At 34.6% G+C, this 5,376-nt stretch overlaps 1 long non-coding RNA gene across 1 annotated transcript; it reads left to right on the top strand.

Moving 5' to 3' along the window:
• The first annotated feature begins 7 nt into the window (after positions 1-7).
• Positions 8-5,046, top strand: LOC111694536. The gene is made up of 2 exons (XR_002763659.1): positions 8-1,783; positions 4,547-5,046. It is a non-coding gene; the product is annotated as an uncharacterized LOC111694536 (long non-coding RNA).
• The last annotated feature ends 330 nt before the right edge of the window (positions 5,047-5,376 follow it).

Below are 5,376 nucleotides of genomic sequence, written 5' to 3' on the forward strand. Positions count from 1 at the left end.
GAAAGACGATAATGATTGTTCGCATTGCTATAATATATTGGTTGATTGTTTGATGATTGATATTGTGATCGATCACTACTATTATTGCTAATACTACTACAAATAATACTATAAAAAAAAATAACGACGAAAAGGACAACAGACGAATATTGCAGGGAATATATGTACAATGATTACCTTGTTTTTTGTTGTTCAATGAGCTAAAAGTCGTATTCTAACTTTTTTCTGATGCGTAGGATCAGAAAAAACACGTGTAAATAGTTATACATATGGTAATATATTAACGACGCGCAACTGCTTGTTGAAGATACATAATATTTGTGTGTGACACGATAGGTGTAAAATATAAATATATATAATATACATAATTGAGTGAGTGAAAAACAGAGTGAATGTGTCTTAATTTATTAATGCGATAACATAGCATAAATAAATGGTAAATGTTTGAATGATAATACGCTATGGCGCCGTTTCTTTCACTTAAATTAACACAAATTGTATAAAAGTACTTATAAAACGATTTGATTTTGAAATTTTTAGCTGATGTTGCGATTGAACAGTCTATAAAAGTAGTGTACGTATAACATGGTATGAGTGTAGCTCAGTGTGATAACGCGCGGAAGAGTTGACATAATGACGATTTACACAAACTCACAGACGATACTCTAAGAAAATTAATGAAGTCTATTGGCACGTACTAAAAAAAAAAATATAACTTTATACATACGAAGATCACTTTTATCGTAGAGATGTTTTTGTATAGATTAATTATAGGAGCGTACTTATAACACGGCGACTAGTCACAAAAATTGAGCGCATCATCTTCGCCGATTTTCTGTGAAGCGTCTACGAAAAACGATCAAGAAAGAAAGTACATTAATGATTACGACTAATTATAAATTTTAGATGAGTGAAAAGTAAGAATGAAGAGAAACGAGGGAAATTTATATTTAGATATTTTTTTTTGTAAATTTTTTTGTACGAATCAACTCAACATTAAAAACAAATAAAAATCATGATAAGTTGATACATTCAGTATTATGATTCGTCGTGCAAGCGCGACAATACTCATAAAAAAAAACCAACAACGTCTAATGGATTTGTTCATATCACAATGGTCGGTACACGGAAAAACTCGTAGAACTACAAATATCTAAATAGTAACGATATCTTGATGATCCTAGTACTTTATGACTTTATTATTACAAAAAAACTGGATGATGACTTAGTATGATTAGCGTTTACTACTATTTTTAATTATTAGATTACTATAATAAAGATTTATAATTTTTTTGAAGAGATAAACAGAATGAAAAAATAAACAATGCTTTTGTGAGTAAAAAATAAATCTGTATTACGCGTGTCACTTTTCATTGATCGAACAATCACAACAACTTTCCTCATTTTCTAATTAATATTTATAATATTACGATAATAAGTGTCACTGATCCCCCACGAAAATGCTCTCTTCTTTTTTCCTAAAAACCGTTCATTTCACATCTCACACACATACACATTCTTTAACCTTGTTATCAAATTAAAAAAAAATAACTGCAATTATATGCGTTTGCGAACAAATCGAAAAACGAAAAAAAAAAAATAGATAAAGCGCTTGCTCCTCGCTCTCGAAATCCTCTTGCTCTTGTTCAACGCCACTACTTACGTCGCCGTAGCCGTCTCAGCCGCTTCGCTTCGCAAACAATGCCGAGTCTCCGACAGCGCATTGACTCTCTGCCTTCGATACGATCCCCGATATCAAGCCTAATTAACGCGGACGATGAAAGTAAGTCACATCAACTATTTACTGCTTCGACCAACAAACTTCGCTAATCACATAATTCTTGTTTATTCAGTTTAGGTTTGACAGGGTAAGAGTGAGAGGTAGTATACATGTGACAGAACGAACATTTTATAGCTTCGGGCCTTATTAAACGCGCGCCTCATACCGGAGATTATATTATATTTTTATTCTCACGCAAGTAATACGAGGAAATCAGTATCTTAATTTTCAAAATGTATCAAGTCGAGAATCTGACAGAACGTGCGATATACCGGGGAAAAACGTCGTAATTATTCGAGCTTGAAAAATGAATTTGTCGCGTATCGTTGGGAAAAAAATTCAGGAAATGAGACACGAAGGGACTGGTTTTTTCTCACTCTTGTTTTCCGCTTGATTGCCTCCGGGGCGTTTGGGTGAAAATCGAGTCAACACGTTGTCGCGCTAATATCGTTCACGGCTCGATGCTTGGTCGTACTCTTGGCATTTCTCAGATAAACTCGAGACATTTCATTTCTGATTCCTGAATTTTGCCGCGGGCAAAGTATACAAAGATTTGCGTTAGAGAAAAATGAAAGTAAAACTTGCATTTGGCCATGTTTTGTTCAATATTTATGGGTTAATGTATTCGGAGAAATAATGAATATTCATTTTTAGGATTCATATTAAAAATATATCAGTAATTTATGTGATGGAATAAATGTGGAATTTAACATATTTTTTGCACCTTTTATTTATCACGCATTATATTTGTTTTCATACATGCACAAACACACTGTCTAATTTTTGTCGGTATTAATGTTAATTTTAGTTTAAAAAACATACCCACTCTAACCAAACGGAAAGAATCTCTGTACATATTCGAAAAGGTAGCTAGTAATACAAGGAGTTAACGTCAAAAATCACTGCAATTGCGATCCTTCAATGGTTGATTCTTTACAAATAAATTGAGATAGAACGTGTCAGTAAATTGAAAAATGCCGATTCACCAGCCGCGAAAGAGAACATTAATTCGCGCCGCGCGATAAAGGGCTATCGCGTTAAAAAATAGAAGATAATCGAGAGGCCTGTCTGACATTATTAGGGACAGTGACTTGGCTTGATAAGTCCATACGTATGCGTGCGTGTGCGTGTTACATAAATACCTGCTTTGGACGGGATTTCTTCTGGCGGCACATCGCGGCCGGCAGTCATTAGGCGCGATCGGAACTAAAATCTCTGTCCTTTCAATAGAGATGTGCGTTTATAAGCCAGCAATCCATTTGGGACTCTATTTGAATTGAGGACGAATTAAAACTGCCAATCACCGGTACAATGCTAATTCACCTTTTTCAAAAAGAAAATCAATGTATACCCGCTGAGTCATTGAAGCGTCGATTTGATTTTTTTGCCTGCGCCTGCTCGCGACCAACCAAGATCAATTTTGCGAATTTATTCAAAAGAGAGCGCGTTAATTTGTTACGTTTATCGGTAGGGATCGCGCCAGAACACAGTCCCAGTCAGGAATCGCATTTTTTTTCTATCCACTTATTGCACGACTTTAGCAATTTTTTTCATAATTTTCCGAATGGGTAAAAATAACCACATACTACGCGGCTGAAGAAAAAAAATGCGCGCACATAAAGGACAAAAGATTGCGCGAGCATTAGAATACATCGCGAGCAAATCATCCGAAAACGGCACCCTTGCACGCATGTACGGGCGCAATAAACAATTTTCTTGCACACAGCACACACCTTCCTTTAACTTGGGCTTTCACGGATCAATATGCCAAAAGGGATTGTGAAATAAGGTCGTTATGCAAAACGCGACGCACGCGGCGACGGCGGCAGCGGTGGCGGGCGTATAAGGGTGAACCGCCTATGTAAGGGAGGGCAATTCGCGGTATATATAGATGCTGCTGCGCCGTAGTGGCTCGACAACGAGCAGCATATAGCAGTCGATTCCGCTATATAACGCGACTCGACGCTTCTCACGTATATGGTAGAAGTGAGAATGGTGAAGGGTGAACTTCGTTATTCAATTTGCCGGCTTCTCTATCTTCCTCTCTTGAACACCCCCTACGAATCCGTCTTCACCCCCGCATCACGCAGGCATCAAACGTTATTATTCGCGCGTCGCTCACTGTTTGTATTACATAACCGCACACATACACACACGACGAGAGAAATCGTTCGACGCACGTATCTGCAAGCTCTTGACTTTATGTATGCGCGACTCATATAACGCGTTTAATCCTTCTACGTGTCATAAATCATGTTTTGAAGCACTTGAAAACTCAGCATGCGATATTAATAAATCCTTATAGTTATGAAGTTAACTGATAGCAGAGACATTTAAGCCTCTGTGCAAGACTTTGATAAATAGTTGCCAATTGATGGATACATACAAAAAAAAAAGCTTATATTAATAATATTGAAAATTTCTACCAGGGACTCTGTTGCACTTTTTCTAGCGAAAACGGCAATTTTTTTCATTAGCTTTTTTCAGTGACAGATATCATTTTTCCTTTGTCCTTTATATTGGTGATACTAATATTATTCAATTTACTAACATTTTAAAATATCAAAATTAGTTTTAAATTTATGAAAATATATAAAATTTCATAAAAATCTATAATTTTTAATGATTCACTAAATCTTTTTTCAGTTATCATAAAATCATAGATTAAATTCAATAATTTACAAATTCATTTAGTTACAAATGCATAAACTTTATGCAGTTAAAATTAATTCTTACACAATACGTTTTTGCTACATTTTTCTCTAGGTTATTATCTAACGTAATCATCAGAGTACCATCGTCATCGGAGTTTTGGGTTATCTTTGTTCAACTTCATGGTGATATGCAATTGTACGAGCAAACACATCCAAGGAGTTCAGTCAAAATCATTCTTCTTAACGTTCAGCAACTTCAAACATTCCAATGTATAATACTGTTTCCTTTCCTCTCCTATTCTTTTATAAATTTTGTGTACATATACACATGCGTATGAATATAGATAGACAAAAAAATATATAGATGTACGTAGTTGACTAAAATAATAAAGGTGAAATTTGCCTTCTTTGAAAACAGAGCTTTTAAGGCTGTTAAGTAGAAAAAAAAAGTTCTACGCAGCAGATAATGTAAACGAATTTTTTATGCTGAGAAAGCATAATAGGGTAAATCATAAGTATTTCTTAATGATAAGGATGAAAGAAAATAGAATATTTATATGATAAAAATTCTTACTGATGTTTGTTTAATAAATTTTTTTTGTTTATCAAAAACGTTTTTACTTTTTATTTCTGTTAACAAAATTTTAAATAAATTTGGAGCATAGTTTATTTTATTTAACAAAGGTTTGTATTATATTATACTCAAGTTAGTGACATATATTATTTATCGACCAGTTGGTAAGACGACACTCATTGAAATAAGAAAAAAATAAATTTTGCGATGACCACCGAGAGATGACCATACATCGTACAGTCGCAGAGCCTTAATTGTCAACCAACACCGAATCTCATTATTTTCACTGGCAAAGCTTTATATGCTGCTTCTACTCATCTTTGCCTGCCATCATCGATCGATTTTACTGAAATTCTAAACCAACTCGT

This window comes from Trichogramma pretiosum, unplaced genomic scaffold (assembly GCF_000599845.2).
Source record: "Trichogramma pretiosum strain Unisexual culture from Peru unplaced genomic scaffold, Tpre_2.0 scaffold19, whole genome shotgun sequence".
Classification (NCBI taxonomy): Eukaryota; Metazoa; Arthropoda; class Insecta; order Hymenoptera; family Trichogrammatidae; genus Trichogramma; species Trichogramma pretiosum.